Raw genomic sequence first — 13,799 nt, 5'->3', positions numbered from 1 at the left:
TTGATAGTAAGGTAGGTCATTGACGACTGAGTAGTCCGGGCCTTTCTTTACCCAGTCCTGCAGGGTTGCTGGATCGAAGAGTTGTTGGATTTTTGAATGAATATCTTCTAGTGTCTGTAGAGTAGTTATGCCAAGAATTCTTTGCTCAGGAATTATTGGCACCGGTTCCGGGTTTGCATATGCTTCTCCCATCCCTATTCGGGATAAGGCATCTGCTTTGCCATTTTTGCAGCCTGGTCGATAAGTGATCACAAAATCGAATTCGGCAAAGAACAATGCCCATCGAAGTTGTCGCGATGATTGGGCTTTGGCTGTTTTTAAATACTGCAGGTTCCGGTGATCGGTGATTACGGTAATAGTATGCCTGGCACCAAGAAGATAGTGCCGCCAAGCCTTAAAGGCGGATTTGATGGCTAATAGTTCTTTATCGGTAACTGCATAGTTTAACTCAGGTGCTGAGAACTTTCTGGACCAAAACGCTACTTGGTGAAGTTGACTGGTTTCAGGATCCTTCTGGGACAGGACAGTTCCCATGGCTAAACTGGATGCATCAGTTTCTACTATGTATGGAAGCTCAGGGCGTGGATGCTTTAAGACAGGTGCTGATGTGAATTTCGCTTTCAGCTCTTGGAAGCCCTTTTCAGCCTCTTCGGTCCACAAGAAGCGTTTGTTTTTTTGCAAAAGTGCTGTGATGGGGTGTACCACATGGGAGAAGTCCGGAATGAATCTGCGGTAGAAATGAGCAAATCCGAGCATGCTTTGTACCCCTTTGACTGAACTCGGTGATGGCCACTTGAGATTTGCGTCCACCTTTCGAGAGTCCATTCGGACTCCTTTTGGAGTCAAGATAAATCCAAGAAATTCAACTTCCGTAGCATGAAAAACACATTTTTCCAATTTTGCATATAACTTGTGCTGGCGTAGTTTCTCAAGGACTGCACGCACGTGCTTAACATGGTCTGATTCTGCGGAGGAGTACACTAGAATATCATCTATGTATACGACGACACAGACGTCAATGAGTTCACGAAGGACATATTTCATAAAATACTGGAAGGCTGCTGGTGCATTGCACAACCCGAAGGGCATCACCTGATATTTGAATAATCCGTACTTGGTGCGAAAGGTAGTCTTCCATCCGTCGCCTTTCTTGACACGTACCAGATGATATGCCCTTCGGAGATCTAACTTAGTGTAGATACAAGCATCCTTTACTTGGTCTAGTAATTCGGGGATCAGAGGCAATGGGTATCGGTTTTTTACCGTAATCTGATTTAATGCGCGGTAATCTATGCATGTTCTAAGGTCACCTTCCTTTTTTGGCACGAAGAATAAAGCTGAGGATGCAGGAGACTTGGAAGGACGAAAAAAGCCATTAGCAAGGTATTGGTCCAAGTATTGCCGTAAGTGACGATTTTCAGGTTCCGTGAGGGCGTAGATTCTACTGCATGGGGGTTGTGCACCGGGTAGGAGGTCGATTTGACAATCATATGATCTGTGCGGAGGTAATGTATTGGCCTGTTCTTTTTGAAAAACATCTTGAAATTCTTGGTATTCCTGAGGTAACTGCATGATTGGGTTAACGACTGTAGCCAGGCCTTTGTTCAAAGTTTTCTCTGGGTAACAGGTGTGTGCACAATCCGGGAAGGTTATTCTCTTCTCTCGCCAATCTATACAAGGATTATGTGTTTCCAACCATGGCATCCCCAGTATTATCTGGAACTGTGGGGCTTTGATTAGATCAAACACAATAGTCTCTCGATGCCCATCTTGACTCAACAGTGTCATCTCTGTAGTGGAATGAGTTACAGGCCCCGAGGCAATCTCAGTTCCATCAACTGTGGTGATGACATCCGAAGTGGTCTTTTTGCAAAGAGTCAGATTCATCCTTGACACCAATTTGTGGTCCATATAGTTTCCTACGGCCCGCTATCTATGTATGCCCTTACTCCGTGCATACGTGATGGCTACCTGGGATCAAGTAGGACCATTGGGATGATCAGATGCGAGGTCTGAGTGTCCTTCTTTAAGCTCGGCAAGCGGACCTCTACGCTTGTCGGGCGTGGTCGTTTCCCAAATCAGGCTCTATGTGGCTTTTATCAGCAACTCCTACCACCTTCCTGGGTGGTTTTGTAGGGCAATCCCGTAGAAAATGTCCTAAGGTTCCACAGTACAGACACAACTGCATCTGTCGTCTTCTTTCTCTTTCCTTTTGAGTTAAGGGTCCTTTAACCCCCCCGATCTGCATAGGTTCAGATGCATCTGTTCCTTTGGGGGCAAGGTTGGGTTTAACCAATACCCGGTTCTCGAACTTAGCTCGATCAGTCTTTCGGTTCTGAAGTCGGTGGTCTAGCTGGACCACTAAGTCTATAAATTCTGTGCAATCCTGAGGTGGGTTCACAACTTGAGCCAAGACATCTTTGAGTTCTCCCCGAAGTCCACGATGAAACAATGTAATTCGTTTTTCCTCCGGCCACCCGGTTTCCACCACCAACCTATTGAAGGTTGCAATATAGGTTAGCAGATCCTGGTTACCTTGTCGTAAGGATAAAAGTTTGTTGTCCAGGGCTTGAGCCTGTGAGTGTCTGGCGAATAGTTTTTCCATGCTCCTTTGAAAACCCTGAAAATCCCGGAGAAGAGGATCATCCTGGTTGACTGGTTGACTAATGGAATGGACCAATCCGCTGCGCTGCCACTAAAATATGACAATACAAAGGCTACTTTGGCTTGGTCATTTGGAAAGGCTCCCGGTCTGCATAAAAAGTGCAAGCGGCATTGGTTCATAAACACGGCGAACCTTTTGGGGTCCCCAGCAAAGCGTTCAGGTGGAGCTAACGGAATATTTCCTGGTAAAACCACTTGCACAGGATTGCTTGATGAAACGGGGGTTGGGTTTCCCCCATATCCAGGTAGGGGCGTTTGCCCAGCTTGGTTTTGCAGTAGTTGCCTAGCCAGATCATCCATGCGCTCCTTTGAGACAATCAGTTCTCTCCTGAGGGCATTAGTCTCTTGGCGAGCGGCATGTACTTCCGCCCTAAGTTCCCCCAATAATTGGGCCAGTTGGTCGTTTTCCGAGGTTTCCATAACACCCGGGTGGGTATTTGTAGAGAGGCTTTGCGTTCTGTTACGCTCACCTGGACCCCACAGGGGTGTCGATCGGACCCGGACAGCTGCGGTCTCTTTCAACATGATGCGTAGTGCAGAGATGACTGTCTGGACTGGCCCGCCTAGTCTTGTCTGCTGGACCCGAAGAAGTATTTTCCTGCAAGTGGAGACAGGGATTAACCACCTGTGGGTTTTAGTGATGGCCTCCCAACTGTTCTCGCTCTCCCCCACTAATCACCTCTGATATCCCCTTAGTAACCTCACCATATGTTCGTAAAAGATGAGCTCTCCATCCTGTGTGTCTTGCAGGGGCGCGTAGATACCAGTTACTTCACTGGTTTGAAGGCGTTAGGAGAGTTCCGTTAAGTATTGACTCTGAAGTCCCTGGCGGTATTGGTAAGTATCAAGTTCAAAGAGTTCAATGTGCCCGATGTTCACTCTTGTCCCCTTCCTTCCTTAAGTTGCAACTGAGTTCGTGAGAAGAAGGTCTCGTAGCTGCTGCTGGCGTTCAGGTAAGAGTCTGTGTTACCCAACGCTGTCCGGTAACTATTGCATGCGTTAACGTGTTCTTTTTCTCCCTCTTTACAGATGCGGCATATGAAAATGTGGAGAGTTATGGAATAATACCGCCGGTGGTAAATCAGGTAAGTCTATGGTGGTAAGAGGTTGTATTTGTTGATTCCCTTGGCTCACCCTCTTTTTTCTTGTGTCCCCTAGGTGCCGGATTACGGCGAAGAAATGATGGAGACAGTGCCGGATCGAAAGATGCAGTGAGAACTGGTGAGTATGGCGCCGTGCTGGAGCTGGCGAAGCGACGCGTGCAGGACTGATGTACTTTCCAGGTCCGGAGATGAAATTGTTCCGGAATTAGGTGAGGAATTTGAAATAAGTTCGTTTTCTAACCTTTTCCTTTTCCTCTTCTTTAATCTAGGAGCTCCGGATTCGAGGCGGGCGTGGCAGAAGACTGGATGCTGGCTGCAGGCACGGTGAGCGTCACGCTGCTGGATGCAGAATAACGCGAAGCATGTGCTGCTGTTCGGGTGTGGTTTAAATAGCCTCCAAAATAGTTCCAGGTAAGAAGTTCCCTAGAGCCACGCCCGAGTAAAAAATAGTCCCTGTAACAAAATAGTCCCATCCAGGCCTCATGTAGGCTTGGACTCTTTTGCAGCATGGTCTGCATCAGGTAAGTAAAGTCTATGAGCCTGGCGCCTATGGCGCCAGGACTGATTTCTATGATGAGCCTGGCGCCTAAGGCGCCAGGACTGAACCCAGACAGCCCCTAGCCGGGGCTGCTGAGGTTTAAACAAATGTCTGGATGCCTGCTCCCAGAGCTGAGGGCCTTGGTCCTGATGCCCGGGGTTAGGCATCATGACACCCCTGCAATATTCTTTTCAAATGCGTAGATCCATTTCCCTGCGCCCGCCGTGAGCATGGTGAGGGATTTGTGGAGGATGTTTTTATCCATCAGTACCCAGGGCACGTAATGGGGCCGCCCTGCTCCTTTATGAATAAGGGGCATTTGTAATTTTGATCTTACTTTTCCACTAATTACCTTTGTTCCCTTTTTCTTTGCTAGTACTATTCTCCCTGTTCTGTTCTGGAGCCTATGTTCCCATCCCTCTTCTTCCTCTGTTACCCGTGGGGAGGTCCATTGCACTTGCTGTATTCCCCCTACAGCCCTCTCATCAAATTCGTCAAAATCGCTCCAACATTCCTCGTCCCTTACTGAAGCCACTGTATCATATCCCACACTTTCTATCTCCCAATGGCCCTCCACTCGCACAGCTCGTATGGGAGCACTATCTACTCTAAAGAAAAAGTCCCCCGATTTCCATTCATCCTCCGCAGAAGAGAGGAGCTTTTTAAGGGCGGTGGTGGTGTTGGTCCTCCCCCGGATGGCAGCGTTGTCTTGCATATTGCTTTAATCTGGCCAGTTCTGTTCAAGTGGACTTTAACGCTACTTCAAGATCTCGAGTGGATGGTTCCTGGGGGGGGGGCAGGTGTTATTGTGGACGGGACATAAGGCGGTGGAGGGGCCGTGCCAGGTGTCATTGGCATGCTTCCCCTTGGTAAATAGTCTAGGTCTGAGTATCCCTCTGCAGGTCTTGTGAGCAACGGGCATTATTTTCTTGTGCTCTTCGTTCCCTTTCCCTACTTCTTTCTCATTTTCCTTCACATCCGTGATCAACCCCCCTTCTTTTCCCTTGTTATGCGTGGCGGGTGTCTCCTCGAACATCCTCCACAAATCTAACACCTGTCTGTTTTGGAGCTGCTTTCCCTTATATTTTGCCATTAAGTAAGTCGTTACATTGTCCAATGTTGCCTTAATAAAAGACGCTTCTTCTGGCCAGGCATGGGGTGATCCCTCCCCCTTTGTTTCCCCTATCCACTGACTGTGGTACTTTTTTATTCGGTCACTGTACAAGGGGAGGTGCTTGCAAATGTGTAGTAGTGGAATATCCATTCTCTTGTTCTAAAGAGGACCTCTTTTTCTTTCCCCTTCCGCACTGTCAGCCTTCAGATCTTAATCTCTGGTATAAACAACAACAACCTAGTGTTCTTCACTTTAAAACATTACTTTACATTTTCAGGACATACACATGAAACATGAACCATTGAACATTTCAACAAAACAAACCAAGAAATAGATCAACAACACGGAACAAAAAACCTACATTTCAACATGTTCTCTTATACCCCAAGCCACACTTCTATTCAGAGCATAACGCCTTTCTCACTCATTCAACATTCACATCACCTCTGCCCCGCTGGGCCTACCAGCACATATTTATAAAGGCACTAAAAATAATAAGTTAATACAACAAACTAAAATAATAACCACTACTAATTCCCGAGCCCACTAATTATACAGGGCTGCTACTTTTTTCCTTTTCACTTATTATCAGCACTGGTCGGGACAGTGCACTGCGGCACTGCCTTCTACCCCCTTTCAGAGCTAGGTTCCTGTTTCTCCTCTATTTTCCACCTTGTCCTTTGTTATATAAAAACAATGGCATAAAAAGAAAAAGCGCTTTACTTTCATGCAACCATCCTATTCATTCATCTTTATATTATGCGTGTTCCTCTCAATCATTCTGCTCCAAGTCCTCCCTCTTTCCCTCGTTTGTTTTGCTTTGCAATTAATACTCACGTGCCCGTGTTCTTCCAAGAGCCTCCGTTCTTGGTCTATCCACAAAGCCTGGGTCTCCCCCTCGTGACTGCACCCGGCTCAGGAGAGCAGTGGTGTATTCGCAAAGCCGCAACCCAGAAGAACCTTCTCTTCTGCGTATGCGGTCTGTTTGGGGACTGGTCAGCCGTAGGTGGGGCTGGCCCTTCCAGAGAAGCCCTGGATCTCGCCGCAATTACGGGGGATCTCAAGGAATATCATGTCAGATTCACCAAATGTAGACTCACACCCAACAATGCACGTAATATTCAAAAGACCAAATAATGGACACACCCCGCGAGGGAATGAGACCAGGAGAAGAATTGCAAGTAAAACAAATTTATATGAGATATAAATTGCAAGCAAAGAACTCTGCTGCCCAAGAGCGCTCTGCCAAAGCATTACACGGGCAGCACATTAAAAGGGAACACAGCATCACTGATGACGAGATGATGACGACAGACATAGGGGACACAATAGTAAATGGGATTGGGGGAAGGCCTATAGGGCAGTAGATACTATAGGGGATGCAGGATGCCAATTGGCCGTCGTCTTCCAGTCATTTGTGGCAGACGTGGGTCTGCCGCACTCATCTTTGCGGTGAAGGTCAGTTCAGGTGAGCTATATTATACTTACGAAATCCAAACAATAGGAATTGGCACAAGGAGAATAATGGTGGACATAAAAATCATTACATGAATGGGGGGTATGTAGAAAGTATACACAGATATATTGGCATTCCGACCTCTTCATTCAGGGTGCTATATTGGAACTGGGCCCCTCTTCAAGGTGCCTTATCTGTGGGGTTTGATCTGTTATTTATGATTCCTGGTGCCTCACGATACAAACAGATATACAGACAGTTGTTGATTTTAGGGGGAATATATTGCTGCACAAGATTAAGTATATGGTGGGTAATCTAGTATGATCATTGAGGGGGTCCTGCATGGAGTTAATTCAAAGAGAGTGGGGGGCAGGAGTCCAGTGGACCATGGCCAGGTAGGGAGCAGGTGGAGAGAGCATGAGCAGGTCAGCAGAGATGAATGGGCACCCGGTCTGGAGCTTGCTTCGGTCTTACACTTTGCAGTGAGCACATTCTGTGAGAACTCGATACTAGATAATTGCAACAATAAATGGCTGGACATCCGTGAGAACAAGGCTCGCGCGGAGCTGACAGGGGGTGGAGGTGTTGTGGGCTGTCTGTGCGTGGTGCAGGGCAAGGAAGAGCTGGTGTTGCAGAGAGATGTTTTTGGGCCTTGTACAAGATGCCGTCTGGTGTAACACAAAATGGAGTTTCTAAGCATGCACATTCATTAGGTTATTTGCATAATGGTTAATGCTATATTGTGCGGATATGTGCTGAGGGAGTGGGGCATTTCCCCCCTTGGCCTGCACGTGGTCTATTCACTGTGGGAATGGTGTAGGGGGCTGGGACGATGCCACCTGTCCCCCAACATTAGTGCTGCACTCAAATGAACTGTATGTCCTGAAGATGGCTCGCAAACTAACCAACTGTGTACACGCGAGTACAGTGTAACACATATCAAGAGCTGAAACACGTGTCGACCTCTGGAATATGGAATCCTGACTTATTCTGTGCTCTTTAGAATAGAAAATACACCCTGTACACCTATGTGTTCTGATAAGATAGTAGGGACACCATGTGACAATGAGACTGCCAGCCGATGTTGATGAAAATAAAATGGGTCTTTATTCAGACTTACAAAAAATTGGATGAAAAGAAAATAAGCTTTTGTTCAGAATTGTTCAACAATCTCTCTGTGCTGAGTCTGGACTTTTTCAATTTCCTTGCAGGGGGTGGGTAAGGACTTCTGGCCAGGCTTCTCCTCCTAGTCCTCATACGCCCACCAGCCTTCAGTGCTTCCTGTTGTCCTGTCTGGTTCGACCTGCAACAAAGCCAAGAATGAGCACACTCTAGCCTTCCCCTGCCGTCCTTAAATAGGTAAAACTCAACAGGCCAATCAGTGTTCACTTCCTTTTTTAGTCTATATAAACCTTCCCAAGCCCCGCCCCTTTTTCCCTGGAGGCATTGCACAGTATCACCATCCTCAACCTCCAGCCGCTCCCGGTCCCAGTCTCCTTTGACTAGGTAAGTGTTTAATAATATTTCCCTGGAGGGTTTTGGGTGTGTCTCTTGTAGGCTTGTGTTTGCTAGATTGTTAGGATCCTTGTTTACATAATCCGCGGGTCCGTGGCACTCAATGCCGCGGAGCTCCCGCAGTTCTCCCTGGCCGGGATAACCCCTCCTCTCCCTGTTCGCAGCCCCTTGACTGCTGCTGCTTGAGTCAAACGTCCGTGGTCTTGCTAATCTGCAAGCCGGTGACGTTCCGCATCGCGTGGGTCCACTTGGCGTTTCTTTTCTTTCGTGAGCGCCGCCCGAGTCGAATGTCCGCGGGTCTGCTAATCCGCAGACCCGCAGCGTTCCGACTCGCGGAAGGCCGCCGGAGATCTCCAACACTTTCTGATTAACGCCGAAGTCGGGTGCTGGCGTCTCTGTTAACCTGCAGAGAGACGTTCCGATGCTGGCATGTTGTCCGTCTAGTTTCACACCAGAATTCTCATTTTGCTTTCCTCCAGGATATCCCGTCTCCGGTCCCCACCATTCACCCACCACGTGGACTTCTGTGTCCTGAGTTTCCCCAAGGTGTAATTGTCCATCTTGCTTGTTACACACCACTATCATACTAACCCCCAGTCACCATTATTTGCCTGTGTACTAGTGTTTTGTTTTGCATTCAACAGTTTGGGTCACATGCACACAATCCAAATATGTATGTCATTTCGTTCATCATTGTGATTTAATGATGAAGCTCCTGCCTAGGCTTTTTTATGTTTTGTAAGAATAAAATTGTTTTTGGTACACAAAAAGAACCGAGTTAAATGATGCTCTCTCTTAAACCATAAGCATAATAAGCGTAATAACTGCTAATGGTTAGGCAATCTAAGAAGGGGAAAGCATTAAGTGCCTTGTATAAAGTAAGGAAGAGGTAGCCAGCCTCCTATTTTTTGACCTCCTTGAAACCTTTATACCTAATTAATGATCACCTTCCACCATTAGCCAGATCACTGAGTTTCATGTGGAGACCGGAGAAAAACACATGTGTGAAAACAAGGCGGTCACCATGTGCCCCTTTAAGGAAATTCCTGTCCGGTCCTGACGGAAGCCCCCCAGAATGAAGGCGAACTGGACGATTGGGGAAGATTTGATACAGAGGGACTCTGAGCAACTGATGTAAGTAGAGCATCGAAAGTGGCAAATAAAAGGGGGGGATTTCATTGTAAGTGCAAATGTATATAGTAACAGGATTTGATTTAAGATAGAGAGATACCTCGATCCCTAGTCCCAGGAGGACAGAATGGCATGCATTACACTCCCAGATGTGGTGTTTTTAGGGATTCCTGAGGCAAGGCCTCTATGAAGAATGCATGTCACACTCCAAGATGGGGTAAATAGGAGATGAGATTCCTTTATTAGTGATAGTAAGATGATCGTAGAAAGTGATAGTACAAATTTATTGGGGTCATAAATATGTCTGCGTAAAACTTTGATTTTTTTGAACTAAGAAACATAAAACGATAGTAATAATCTAGTTGGTTGCGGACTCTAAAAATAAGCGATTGACATCAATCATAGGAGAATAACAGTTGAGAAAAAATAGAACGTGAAATAAGATTTCTAGACTTTCAATAATAAAATAGCGGGACAGCAAGAATCGATAGAATTAGAAACAAAGGAGTAAGGCGAAGCTTATTGTAAAGGCTCAAAAATTGGTTAAAGAATTGTTTTTTGGGTCACAGGCGGCGATTGATGGTGCTGGCCCTAATTGATTGTTGTTGTATAATTAATGTAATAACAGAATAAAAGAACCTGTAAGTATTGACAGTTTAAAACAACATATCATTATGGGGGACACACCCAAGGTTAGGAAGTACCATGCCGAATGGGTAAAAGCACGGCTGACAAAATGTCCATGCTTTGGCCTCAGGAACGGTCACTATCAAGAACAGTATTGCAACACATGACAACATATTTACATGCTGCATACACAGGGAAGAAGTTACAGAAAAGATTAGCCATTTTAGAACTATGAAAAATGTATCAGAGCGAGAAAGAAGACCCGCCTGAAAATGAGTGGATGCTTAATAAGCATTAAGGGGGCGGGGTGTAAGGCTCTAGGCTCCTCTTTCTCCTCCTAAAAATAATAGTATAACTGAAGACAAGCAGGGATGTTAAAAGCAGAAGCAGGGTATAATCTGACATACACCCCAAGAGCTTATAGTAGTGAGGACAATATAGAAGAGAGCAAGATTAAAGAACAAACATATATGTCAGCATGTGATGAATATAAAGAGCATGATGAAAGAAGTGACAGGCAGATAGAGATAGAAGAAGAAGCCAAGAGACAAAAAGAAGGGAAGGACAAAGTCAACGAAGTGACAATAGTACAGAACGAGTGGATGGGAGGACAGATACTAATCAAATTAGATGGAAATGGCATTGATAATGTTAGAGAAAGAGAAGAGGAATGGGAAAGAACGAGAAAGGGCATACAAAGAGAAGGAAAAAGGGACAAAAGAAGGTATGAAGAACAGTAAAAAGAGAGAAAATAGAGGATAAGAAATGTCAAGGGATAGAAACAGATTGAAATAACATAGGTTGCGAGGAAGGCGGAGGAAGAAGAGAAAAGGGGTTGAGAAGAAGGGAAGAAGAAATGAGAAGGAGTAGGGGACAAAGGGATGACGAAATAGATCACATTGTTAATAGATGTATAATACCAATTGAAGCACGTGAACAATGGGAAGAAGATAGTGTCAAAACAGCCCCGCAGGGAGCTGCAAGGCATACCGAGAATACAGACATGGGCTGATGAACATGAGGCAGAAGGCATAGGGATAAGGATTGGGAATTTATATAGGCATATGAGGGAGAAGGATGGTTACAAAACCATAGGGAGCATTGAAGGATCTCCACTGAAAGAAACAGGAGAAAGATTCGATGGCATAATGATGGACGAGCATAGAATGCTGTCCTTAAGTTGATTAGATCTTGATGACGAGGAAGGGGACAACACCCATACTAGCTGGGGTATAAGGATGTCAGATGAAGAAAGGGAGGAAAATGAAAGAGCGTGAAGAGAAGGCACATGCAGTTTTTCAATGGATCCAAATATAGAAAGATGGCTAATGTGGTCAGATTTAGAAGATCCAAAAGAAAAAACACCATAACCAACACCATATTCTGAATGACCACAAGCACAGTTGCGCTGTGCAGGGGATATATCCCCACCTTATGTTAAGTAGATTAAGGTCATTGCCAGGACGATAACCAACAGGCCAAACTAGCTCCACCTGGAAGACAAGAAGTGTAGGTGGGTATGATTGTAGACCAGGATTTACACAATTCCCATTATTGGTAAAAGGGGGAGCACGCCCACAATATATACTATGGAAACAAATGGACAGAGACAATTTGAAATGTAAATTACCTAGTTTGACTGCAGGTGCGGAAAAATGGATTTATGAGTTAGAAAGAATGACAGCAGGAATGACGTTAGCTTTGGGTGACATAAAAGGTCTACTAGCAGCTATTCTAGGGGAGAGCGCTGATGACATTTGGAGACGAGCAGGATATGCGAGTGTGACAGCACAAAACACGACACAATGGAGCCCCATTTAACAATTGTAGAGTAGATTTATGGAGGGCACTTAGAGTACAATATCCTGACACATCAGATATGGGAGCGATTATGACAAGGAAAATGGGTGAGGACGAAGATCATGTTGCCTATATTTAGGAGAGTCAAGAACATTGCAGTCTTGAGACGAGGGAACCGTGGGATAAAACAGTACCATTATTTGCTTGCCCCTCCGACACGCACAGAGAGAGGGTGAACCTAGCGGGAGCCGAGGCGGGCTCATAAGAATCCTGGTCTGCCCGCCCAAGAGACTAAAGGTACTTCATGCTGTGGGGCTGCCGAGTTGGCGAGCTGCGCCGGTGGGCTGTGGGGACGCCCGGCGGCTGCTGGAGGGCCGGGAGGAGCCTCTGTGCATCAGAGAGCCTCAGGGATGGTGGAAAGACTCCAGGCGGCCTGAGGGGGACAAAAAGGAGCTCAGGGGGACACTGAACATTTAGGTGCCCGCAATCCATTACTGGCCCACACTGGCGGATTGGGATACTGGCTCCGGCCTGCAGGGCTGTACCGTGGAGGCATCTCAGAGGCAACACTGGGCTTTTGACCTGGCCTGGGGCCTGTGGAGGCACACCTGTGCGTGTATCATATCCATTAGGCTGCAGACGCGGCCACTGTGTGGGATAGCCCACGGCGCAGGTCCTTGGACCAGTGTGGACCCCCCCTGTGGAAAGGAGGCGAGGATCCGTTCATCAAGAGGGGGAGACACATGCCACAGAGCTACTGAGAGATCTACCTGGAAACAAAGACAAGGAGACCCCTCTCGCGTTACAGCCAAAGCAACACCAAGAAAGGGCGCACACTGGATATTAGCGTGGGCTTGATCCACGGAGACCTCCCCTGGCTAAATCCCACCTGTGCCGCCAGGCTGTGGGACATGGAGCAAGGACCCGTGAGCCGGAGGGGAAACCTAGCTCTGTGAAGGAGCAGCAACGACTGGTGGACGTGGGAGAGCACAACCCATTCGCTGCACAGTACAGCGGCATCTCAACAAGTGAAGCATATTTGGGAAGGCAATCAGCTGAGGCAGGCCGGTGGTTTGCCGCCCAAGAGAGCCCACCACCAGGCGTTTCCGGGGCTAACACTTAGGCAGGCCGCACTGCCTAACCTGATAGACCACAGGGCACAGCACGCTGTGGTCTCCCCCTTCAACAAGGGGCCAACAACAAAGGGATAGCTGAGGGCGGGGAACCCACATGGGGGTGGGTGGACTTTCTCACAAAGCCTGTGGCCGCATAAGTATGCGAGAAGAGTAAGGTGCCTCAGTGAATGGAGGGCGTCACACATCAGGCCCCCCAGGATACCTCAGTGAGCACACGGGGGAAGCCTGGAAAACCACCTGGCGGGGTGAAGAAGGGAGTAGTCGGCGCAACATCAAACAGCAAATAATGCCAAGCAAATCAAAGGGGGGGGGAAGAGGCAGACAAACCAGCATTGAACCTTTTGCCAGGAAGGCAAACAAGGACAAATCTACTCCATCGGACGCAGCCCTGAGGGTGTCGCTGGGAAACAAGCTAGGTACAGCCATAGCGGCCTTAAAGGCGTCCCTGGAAATTAAGATGGATACAGTGATGGTAGATGTAGGTCTCCTCCGACATGATGTACGGACCTTGGCAGACCGTGTGGATACGGCGGAACAACAGGTGCAGCAAAACAACAGCGGCATTGCAACCACCCGGACCCACATGTCAGACGTGCTCTGCCGGGTGAAGATCCTGGAACAGAGGGCAGAGGATGCAGTAGGTAGGGCCCAAAGGAATAATATTCGGATTGTCGGACAGCCAGAGGGAGAAGAAGTCCAGGACCCCTCAAATTAT

The sequence above is a fragment of the Ambystoma mexicanum genome, chromosome 5p (genome assembly GCF_040938575.1).
Source record: "Ambystoma mexicanum isolate Mex_15411 chromosome 5p, UKY_AmexF1_1, whole genome shotgun sequence".
NCBI lineage: Eukaryota > Metazoa > Chordata > Amphibia > Caudata > Ambystomatidae > Ambystoma > Ambystoma mexicanum.
This window is presented reverse-complemented; position numbering follows the sequence as displayed.